This window comes from Lissotriton helveticus, chromosome 7 (assembly GCF_964261635.1).
Source record: "Lissotriton helveticus chromosome 7, aLisHel1.1, whole genome shotgun sequence".
NCBI classification, from domain to species: Eukaryota; Metazoa; Chordata; class Amphibia; order Caudata; family Salamandridae; genus Lissotriton; species Lissotriton helveticus.
Window position 1 is genome coordinate 1,956,023,181 of NC_136068.1, and position 11,709 is coordinate 1,956,034,889.

Here is an 11,709-nt window from a genome sequence, read left to right on the forward strand (position 1 = left end):
TCCTGATAAGACCAGAGGTCAGATCAGTACCGTCGACGGCTTTAACCGTTTCTGGTTGTTTTTTGGGTGTCGTCCTCATTCCCAGGGATTGCGAATAGACTGTGTCGATGAAGTTGCCGGTGGCTCCGGAATCAAGCATCGCGATGACATTCCAAGAGGCGCCGGTTTGGTTCCGCAAGGTCACTTCCATGCCTATGTGATGGTTGGCATCGAAGACTGCAGGGATCTCTGTAGTGCAGGAAGAAAAACCCGGAGGACGGACCCCCTTGTCTACTGGGTTGTCTCGTTTCCCGCCTTGTTTCCTTTCTCGATGGGCAAGGCGAAAGGCCGTTTGTTCCGTGGACGACTTGGTTTCACCGGGCACTCCCTAACGAAGTGACCGTTCTTTCCGCAATAGAGGCACTGGTTCTGCTTCCTCCTTCTTTCTCTCTCTTGGCTGGTTAGGGCTCCTCTAACGCCGCCGATCTGCATGGGTTCCTGGGTGTCGCTTGACGAGGGAGCCTCCGCCTTGCTTTTCTCGGAGGCCTTCTCAGAGAAGGGAAGGGAACGGTTGTCGCTGTTTTTCCCTTTTTCGGTTTTCCTCTCTTGTAAGCGGAAGTTCATCTTGACCACCATGTCGATGAATGGCCCTATCATGTCCGGAGGGTCGGGGTGTTGGGCGATAAGGTCCTTCAGATCGTCATGTAACCCTCGATAAAACACCGACACCTTTTTGTCCTCCGGCCACTGCGCCTCTATGACCAGGCGGCTAAAGGTCGTGATGTAGTGAAGTAGATCACTGTTTCCTTGCTTTAACCCAAGCAGCTGGTTATCTGCGGCTTGTACGAACGTATGGCGAGCGAACATCCGTCGCATGGTCTCCTTAAACGTTGGCAAGTGGTTAAGCATGGGGTCATCGTTTTCGACCAGCGAGATGGACCACTGCGCGGCGTCCCCGCCCATGTAGGATAGTATGAACGCCACCTTTGAAGCATCATCAGGGAAGGCGGCTGTTCTGGCCATGAAACACAGATGGCATTGGTGGATGAAGACACCATACTTGGTGCTGTCTCCATAGAAGCGTTCGGGTGGAGCCAATTGCACCGGGTGGGGCGTGATGACCTGAATAGCCGTGTCCTGACCGGTGGCAGAGGAGGACCCTCCAAAGGAGAACGTAGGTGGTCTAAGCAACCCCTCTGTTCGGGTTCTGGGGCTAGGAGTGGTTCCCCAAGGGTTGGTGAAACCCGCCGTCACCTGGCCCTGTAGGGCCGTCATATCTTGGCGTAAGCTGAGGTTCTCTGCTTGCATGGCAGCCAGCAAGGCTGCTATGTCCTGCAGGGTGACCTCTGGTTCTCCCATGTCGTCTGGGCAGGATATAAGAACGTGGGCTTCTGATTCTGTCGAGTACCCCACAAGACTCACCTGGGCTTGTGAGGCTATCCCGCAGAGACGACAGTTACCACCGCCCCTGACCCCAACAAACCCCCGCGGGGAATAACGCCCGTCAAGGATGAGGTGGAACGAGGGATGGGGGCCAAAAGGAACCAAGGAAGTGGCTTTGGTGATAGGGACGTTGGGACGGGTCTTGACACAGCTGAGGGAACAAGAAACACCAGATTAGGGCTAGTGACTACGCTCGTGCTGTCCAACACCCCACAAGACACATGCAGACCTGAGCCCCTGTTTACACTCACCACAAGATTCGTTCGGGTTGACTGCATAAAAGGCCAGTGCTGTGTCGTCCAGGAGTCCCACGTCCGTGGCAAAGGAAATGAAGAATGAGGCACTTCTGCGCCTGGACCCCCAAGGAACCAAAAAGAACTCAAAGAAAAAGCGCTTCTGCGCTTCACAGTAGGCAATGTCTAGAACTCCCGGGTAAGCGCTGTAGCGCGGCCCAAATGTACAAAGCTCCCACGCTACCTGCGTGTAGGAGCCAAGCTGTAGCACACCTGCGCCACTGCCAAGCAAGGTTCAATGGATGAAATAAGCGCTCCTGCGCCTCGGACAAAACAACAGAGAGAAAAATGTTATAGTGCACCTGCACTATGAAGAGAAACAAGCAGTAACGCTCCTGCGCTACTGCCGACAAAAGAACTGAGGCTTGAAAGTAGCAGCGTGCCAGAAGCAGTTGCTTCAGGACGGAGTTTCCCGCAGCGCTCCTGCGCGGCGGACAGGAACAGGTACAGGCAGTCACGTAACGCGTGAGGATTGACAGCGTTACCGTGACCTGAAGAAACCTTCGGCGTCTGCTGGGCTCATGCGCGTCTGACGGAAGGAATCAGAAGCACCGATCCGGCGGCCACAAGCACTTTAAAAAGTGTTGGCCCGGAAGTGCTTGTTGCGGTGAGGACTAGAACGGGACACCACCTCCGGCCGGAAGTGAGTATCCCATTGTTGTGGTGAGGTCTAGAACGGGACACCACTTCCGTCCGGAAGCGGGTCTCCCGTTCTCTGCATGTATCCTGCGGCGCCCGGACTGCGGAAAGCCGCACATGACAATTTTTCTATGGAACTCTGCCACTTGCGGAGCTCCGCGTAGTGCAACAGAGTTTTTTTTGCACTTTACGTAGCTCCGCGTAGTGCAACTCTGCAAACTCCCCTCAGGGTTAGTCACAGGTACTTAAGAGAGGCAGCTTCTGCCTTCGTTCAGTCCCTGTATGTAAGAGATATATGCACTGTAAGACTGTCGGAGGGCATGGTCTGTCCCAGTATTTATACAAATAACAATTTGGATAGCACTATTTTATTTCTTTTATTACGCTACTCATCGCAATACAGAGTGTTAGAGCGCTTTTACATAACATACACTTTATCGATCCCAAATAGAACATGTAAGTGTGTAAATCAATGTACAAGTTGTCTTACATGAGACAGTCAGGATTACAAGTTGTAGGAGTCAAATACCCTTCACAGCTCACTGTTGTCTACTAGAGGGATTACAATTCATGAACTGGAAGTAACTAAAGGATCTCCGTGTTCAAAGCAGTAATCCACTTACCTACCTACATAAAATAAAAGTCTGTCATCTGCATCTTACATGCTATGCAGGAGACAACTTCTTTTTTAAGACATATTTTATTGCATTTTCAGTTGGCACACGTTATAACCTACACATATCAGAGTGGAACATACACATGCCATGTAGAATGTCACGCGTCGTGACATCATGTGCTTTGATGGCACGCGTTATGATGTCACTTGCATACTGCCTAACATTTTCAGTACCCCGAGTTCTTTTTTAGGTCGAGCCTATAGCGGCAGCGCGCATGTGCTGCCCGCTTTGCGAGGCATGCAGTATACAGACGGAGTGAAGCTTCATGGAAGCTCCGCCCACTCTCCGCCTTTGGCTCGTGTCTTTGTCCTCCTGTAAATGCGGTCTTCTGATTGATTTTGAGGCTTGTTAGTCCCTCCTTATGACGGCTAAGTCGTCATTTGTCACCTCCCATGGCTACTGGCTCCTTTACTTCTCTTGTTACACAGTACGTGTTCTTAAGTAGCACTATTTATATTATGGAACTCCACACCTGGAAACGCAGTCTGACCTTGTCGGGAGAGGGGTGGTTTCTTGCTGCCCGGGCTCTACGGCTGCCTCCCCTTCAGATTTTGGCCTCACTTCTCTTCCTCTAAGCTAGTCTCCTCTAGCAGGTCTGTGCGGCTTCTCTCCGCGGGGCTACCCTTCTCCTCTGCGGACGGCTCCCCAGAACTCTCCCCGCTCTTGGGTTCCCCCTCTCCGCCGCCCTTCGCCTCCACATCCTCTTCCTCCGTGAAGGTGGTTCATCGGCGGGAAGTGATGTGCGAGTGCAGTGCGATGGTCTGGGGGAAGCGTATGGTCTTGGGGGGTGAGGAGTCTCTTGCAGAGCCTGTCTCCACACGCTCCGCCTCCCACGGGACAGGGTCCCGGCCCCAGCGAGCACTGCACTGAGGCGTCCTGCCGGGAGTTCACTTGCACCCCACATGCCGGCTGTTAGCCAGGTGCAGGGTCAGGTTGGGGTTCACCCGGGACAAGATGGGCTCAAGCTGTGCACGCGGTAGATGTCGAAGTCCTCCTCGGTGTCAACATAGGAGGCAAGATAACCCCGCTGCCCCCACCCACCCGCCTTGTTTTTGGTGTTCAGATACCTACAGTTGTACGGCGTTTACAGAAATGTTACCTCGCTAAACAAATGTTGCGAAGTGTTTCTAGTGGCACTGAAACTGACCGAATTGAGAGGGCAACAGTGTGTTAAGTTAATCTTTAGTAAATTATTATTTTGGTTTATTTTATTTGATTATTTTCTGAAAGTGGATCGATGTTGACCTGATTGTACCAGGGTGTCCTCCGTGGGTGTTAATTGTTAAAACAAAACTTTAAAATTAATTAAGAATACAGGTGCCTAGCTCGAGCACGATTTTAGCGGTGTAGGGACAGGCTACTATTGCTACATTATAATCTCGCTTGCAGAGCGCTCACGTTTTAAGCCCGTGCTTGACCGCTGCATTCAGTTTTCTTTGCATTGTGGGATTTCCAGACTTGATTTTACACGGGGCCGGCAGAATTACCAGTACAAGAATGCATCATAAAACCTGGACACTGAGGGGCATATTAGCAAGAACCTCGTTAAAATATACGCCTTTTTAGCAGCAGGAAACTGCCGCTAAAACAGCGATAATGAACTTGCTAATATGCGTTATAGAATTCCAATAGAAGTCCAGATTAGATGTGCAGGACACCTAACCTGGGCTTCTATTGGAATGCTTTATCACCATTTTAGCATCCGTTTCCTGCGGCTAAAACGGCGCATATTTTTTACGAGGTTCTTGCTAATATACCCCTATACTCACTGCTCCAGTATAGACGTGGAGAGCTTGAGAGCTCTCGGATGCTGCCAACCCATGAAATCTACAATCAAGGAAGGTAAGGGGAGTCACTTACCAGGTGCCAGGTGTGGGGTTGTTTGCCCAATTGTGTGTTCTTTACTTTGGGTTCTAGTATTTGTCGTTATTTTTAGCTTTGTGCTTGCAGCGCTAACATTAATGGAAAGGAAGAAACAATAATGCTGATCTACTCAAACCTTGGCAGGCGCGAAGGATTGCTGCGGTTAACACGGCTTGCAGAAACATTTATTTTCTCTGGATCAAAGTTGGCAAAGCCATTTGTATGAAAGCTCAGTTTTTGGAAAAGAAAGGCAAACAGTGGGGGGTAGGGAGGCTCTCTCAAAAATATGTAGCATCGACCTGCATACACCTTTCCCATGAGGTGTGGACACCCCACAGGTAGGATGGCCCCAGGATCTAGAGGCCCTCACTACATACACCTGGTAGAAGGGCTTCGGATGGTTAAGGATCCGGCACAGCGCTACACTGCATGCTCGCGGACTGCATTCACTGCGGGCAAGAGAGGTTATGATGAACGTGGTTCCGGTGCACACTCGCACGGCATGCAGTTTGATGAATATGGTTCCGGTGCACACTCACACGGCATGCAGTTTGATGAACGTGGTTCCGGCGCACACTCACACGGCATGTAGTTTGATGAACATGGTTCCGGTGCACACTCACACGGTATGCAGTTTGATGAACGTGGTTCTGGTGCACACTCACACGGTATGCAGTTTGATGAACGTGGTTCCGGCGCACACTCACACGGCATGTAGTTTGATGAACATGGTTCCGGTGCACACTCACACGGCATGCAGTTTGATGAACATGGTTCCGGTGCACACTCACACGGCATGCAGTTTGATGAACATGGTTCCGGCGCACACTCACACGGCATGCAGTTTGATGAACGTGGTTCCGGCGCACACTCACACGGCATGTAGTTTGATGAACATGGTTCCGGTGCACACTCACACGGCATGCAGTTTGATGAACATGGTTCCGGTGCACACTCACACGGTATGCAGTTTGATGAACGTGGTTCTGGTGCACACTCACACGGTATGCAGTTTGATGAACATGGTTCCGGCGCACACTCACACGGCATGCAGTTTGATGAACATGGTTCTGGTGCACACTCACACGGTATGCAGTTTGATGAACATGGTTCCGGCGCACACTCACACGGCATGCAGTTTGATGAATATGGTTCCGGGGCACGCTCAATCGACATGCAGTTTGATGAACAATGCTCCGAGGCACACTCACATGGGATGCAGTTTGATGAACGTGGTTCCGGTGCACACTCACATGGCATGCAGTTTGATGAATATGGTTCCGGTGCACACTCACACGGCATGTAATTTGATGAACATGGTTCCAGTGCACACTCACACGGCATGCAGTTTGATGAACGTGGTTCTGGTGCACACTCACGCAAAATGCAGTTTGATGAACGTGGTTCCAGTGCACACTCACACGGCATGTAATTTGATGAACATGGTTCCAGTGCACACTCACACAGCATGCAGTTTAATGAACGTGGTTCTGGTGCACACTCACACGGCATGCAGTTTGATGCACGTGGTTCTGGTGCACACTCACGCAACATGCAGTTTGATGAATATGGTTCCGGTGCACACTCACACGGTATGCAGTTTGATGAACGTGGTTCTGGTGCACACTCACGCAACATGCAGTTTGATGAATATGGTTCCGGTGCACACTCACACGGTATGCAGTTTGATGAACATGGTTCTGGTGCACACTGACACGGCATGCAGTTTGATGAACATGGTTCCGGTGCACACTCACACAGCATGCAGTTTGATGAACGTGATTCCGGTGCACACTCACAGGGCATGCAGTTTGATGAACATGGTTCCGATGCACACTCACACGGAATGCAGTTTGATGAACATGGTTCCGGTGCACACTCACACAGCATACAGTTTGATGAACGTGGTTCCGGTGCACACTCACACAGCATGCAGTTTGATGAACATGGTTCCGGTGCACACTCACACAGCATGCAGTTTGATGAACATGGTTCCGGTGCACACTCACAGGGCATGCAGTTTGATGAACATGGTTCTGGTGCACACTGACACGGCATGCAGTTTGATGAACATGGTTCCGGTGCACACTCACACAGCATGCAGTTTGATGAACGTGATTCCGGTGCACACTCAGAGGGCATGCAGTTTGATGAACATGGTTCCGATGCACACTCACACGGAATGCAGTTTGATGAACATGGTTCCGGTGCACACTCACACAGCATACAGTTTGATGAACGTGGTTCCGGTGCACACTCACACGGCATGTAGTTTGATGAACATGGTTCCGATGCACACTCACACAGCATGCAGTTTGATGAACATGGTTCCGGTGCACACTCACAGGGCATGCAGTTTGATGAACATGGTTCCGATGCACACTCACACAGCATGCAGTTTGATGAACATGGTTCCGGTGCACACTCACACAGCATGCAGTTTGATGAACGTGATTGCGGTGCACACTCACAGGGCATGCAGTTTGATGAACATGGTTCCGATGCACACTCACACAGCATGCAGTTTGATGAACATGGTTCCGGTGCACACTCACACAGCATACAGTTTGATGAACGTGATTCCGGTGCATACTCACAGGGCATGCAGTTTGATGAACATGGTTCCGATGCACACTCACACAGCATGCAGTTTGATGAACATGGTTCCGGTGCACACTCACACAGCATACAGTTTGATGAACGTGGTTCCGGTGCACACTCACACGGCATGCAGTTTGATGAACATGGTTCCGGTGCACACTCACACAGCTTGCAGTTTGATGAACATGGTTCCGGTGCACACTCACAGGGCATGCAGTTTGATGAACATGGTTCCGATGCACACTCACACAGCATGCAGTTTGATGAACATGGTTCCGGTGCACACTCACACAGCATGCAGTTTGATGAACGTGATTCCGGTGCACACTCACAGGGCATGCAGTTTGATGAACATGGTTCCGATGCACTCTCACACAGCATGCAGTTTGATGAACATGGTTCCGGTGCACACTCACACAGCATGCAGTTTGATGAACATGGTTTCGGTGCACACTCACACAACATGCAGTTTGATGAACATGGTTCCGGTGCACACTCACACAGCATGCAGTTTGATGAACATGGTTCCGGTGCACACTCACACAGCATGCAGTTTGATGAACATGGTTCCGGTGCACACTCACAGGGCATGCAGTTTGATGAACATGGTTCCGATGCACACTCACACAGCATGCAGTTTGATGAACATGGTTCCGGTGCACACTCACACAGCATGCAGTTTGATGAACGTGATTCCGGTGCACACTCACAGGGCATGCAGTTTGATGAACATGGTTCCGATGCACACTCACACAGCATGCAGTTTGATGAACATGGTTCCGGTGCACACTCACACAGCATGCAGTTTGATGAACATGGTTCCGGTGCACACTCACAGGGCATGCAGTTTGATGAACATGGTTCTAATGCACACTCACACAGCATGCAGTTTGATGAACATGGTTCCGGTGCACACTCACACAGCATGCAGTTTGATGAACGTGATTCCGGTGCACACTCACAGGGCATGCAGTTTGATGAACATGGTTCCGATGCACACTCACACAGCATGCAGTTTGATGAACATGGTTCCGGCGCACACTCACACGGCATGCAATTTGATGAATATGGTTCCGGGGCACGCTCACACGACATGCAGTTTGATGAACACTGCTCCGAGGCACACTCACACGGGATGCAGTTTGATGAATGTGGTTCCGGTGCACACTCACACAGCATGCAGTTTGATGAACATGGTTCCGGCGCACACTCACACGGGATGCAGTTTGATGAATGTGGTTCCGGTGCACACTCACATGGCATGCAGTTTGATGAACATGGTTCCGATGCACACTCACACAGCATGCAGTTTGATGAACATGGTTCCGGTGCACACTCACACAGCATGCAGTTTGATGAACGTGGTTCCGGTGCACACTCAAACAACATGCAGTTTGATGAACGTGGGTCCGGTGCACACTCACACGGTATGCAGTTTGATGAACATGGTTCCGGTGCACACTCATATGGCATGCAGTTTGATGAACATGGTTCTGGTGCACACTCACACAGCATACAGTTTGATGAACATGGTTCTGGTGCACACTCACACAGCATGCAGTTTGATGAACATGGTTCCGGTGCACACTCACACAGCATGCAGTTTGATGAACATGGTTCCAGTGCACACTCACAGGGCATGCAGTTTGATGAACATGGTTCCGATGCACACTCACACAGCATGCAGTTTGATGAACATGGTTCCGGTGCACACTCACACAGCATGCAGTTTGATGAACATGGTTCCGGTGCACACTCACACAGCATGCAGTTTGATGAACATGGTTCCAGTGCACACTCACAGGGCATGCAGTTTGATGAACATGGTTCCGATGCACACTCACACAGCATGCAGTTTGATGAACATGGTTCCGGAGCACACTCACACAGCATGCAGTTTGATGAACGTGGTTCCGATGCACACTCACACAACATGCAGTTTGATGAACGTGATTCCGGTGCACACTCACAGGGCATGCAGTTTGATGAACATGGTTCCGGTGCACACTCACATGGCATGCAGTTTGATGAACATGGTTCCGGTGCACACTCACACAGGATGCAGTTTGATGAACATGGTTCCGGTGCACACTCACATGGCATGCAGTTTGATGAATATGGTTCCGGGGCACGCTCACACGACATGCAGTCTGATGAACACGGTTCCGGTGCACACTCACACGGTATGCAGTTTGATGAACATGGTTCTGGTGCACACTCACAGGGCATGCAGTTTGATGAACATGGTTCCGGTGCACACTCACACAGCATAAAGTTTGATGAACGTGGTTCCGGTGCACACTCACACAGCATGCAGTTTGATGAACATGGATCCGGCGCACACTCACACGGCATGCAGTTTGATGAATATGGTTCCGGGGCACGCTCACACGACATGCAGTTTGATGAACATGGTTCCGGTGCACACTCACAGGGCATGCAGTTTGATGAACATGGTTCCGGTGCACACTCACACAGCATGCAGTTTGATGAACATGGTTCCGGCGCACACTCACACGGCATGCAGTTTGATGAACACTGCTCCGAGGCACACTCACACGGGATGCAGTTTGATGAACATGGTTCCGGTGCACACTCACACAGCATGCAGTTTGATGAACGTGGTTCCGGTGCACACTCAAACAACATGCAGTTTGATGAACGTGGGTCCGGTGCACACTCACACGGTATGCAGTTTGATGAACATGGTTCTGGTGCACACTCATATGGCATGCAGTTTGATGAACATGGTTCTGGTGCACACTCACACAGCATACAGTTTGATGAACATGGTTCTGGTGCACACTCACACAGCATGCAGGTTGATGAACATGGTTCCGGTGCACACTCACACAGCATGCAGTTTGATGAACATGGTTCCAGTGCACACTCACAGGGCATGCAGTTTGATGAACATGGTTCCGATGCACACTCACACAGCATGCAGTTTGATGAACATGGTTGCGGTGCACACTCACACAGCATGCAGTTTGATGAACATGGTTCCGGTGCACACTCACACAGCATGCAGTTTGATGAACATGGTTCCAGTGCACACTCACAGGGCATGCAGTTTGATGAACATGGTTCCGATGCACACTCACACAGCATGCAGTTTGATGAACATGGTTCCGGTGCACACTCACACAGCATGCAGTTTGATGAACGTGGTTCCGATGCACACTCACACAACATGCAGTTTGATGAACGTGATTCCGGTGCACACTCACAGGGCATGCAGTTTGATGAACATGGTTCCGGTGCACACTCACATGGCATGCAGTTTGATGAACATGGTTCCGGTGCACACTCACACAGGATGCAGTTTGATGAACATGGTTCCGGTGCACACTCACATGGCATGCAGTTTGATGAATATGGTTCCGGGGCACGCTCACACGACATGCAGTCTGATGAACACGGTTCCGGTGCACACTCACACGGTATGCAGTTTGATGAACATGGTTCTGGTGCACACTCACAGGGCATGCAGTTTGATGAACATGGTTCCGGTGCACACTCACACAGCATAAAGTTTGATGAACGTGGTTCCGGTGCACACTCACACAGCATGCAGTTTGATGAACATGGTTCCGGCGCACACTCACACGGCATGCAGTTTGATGAATATGGTTCCGGGGCACGCTCACACGACATGCAGTTTGATGAACATGGTTCCGGTGCACACTCACAGGGCATGCAGTTTGATGAACATGGTTCCGGTGCACACTCACACAGCATGCAGTTTGATGAACATGGTTCCGGCGCACACTCACACGGCATGCAGTTTGGTGAACACTGCTCCGAGGCACACTCACACGGGATGCAGTTTGATGAACATGGTTCCGGTGCACACTCACATGGCATGCAGTTTGATGAACATGGTTCCGGTGCACATTCGCACTGCATGCAGTCTGATGAACACGGTTCCGGTGCACACTCACACGGCATGCAGTTTAATGAACATGGTTCCGGTGCACACTCACACAGCATGCAGTTTGATGAATGTGGTTCCGGTGCACACTCACACAGCATGCAGTTTGATGAATATGGTTCCGGTGCACACTCACACGGGATGCAGTTTGATGAACATGGTTCCGGTGCACACTCGCACTGCATGCAGTTTGATGAATATGGTTCCGGTGCACACTCACACAGCATGCAGTTTGATGAATGTGGTTCCGGTGCACACTCACACGGCATGCAGTTTGATG

General features: G+C 50.7%; 1 pseudogene; it reads right to left on the reverse strand.

The window, feature by feature from the left end:
• Positions 1-3,482: 3,482 nt before the first annotated feature.
• Positions 3,483-4,115, reverse strand: LOC144770015 (zygote arrest protein 1.S-like; annotated as a pseudogene).
• Between the last annotated feature and the right edge of the window lie 7,594 nt (positions 4,116-11,709).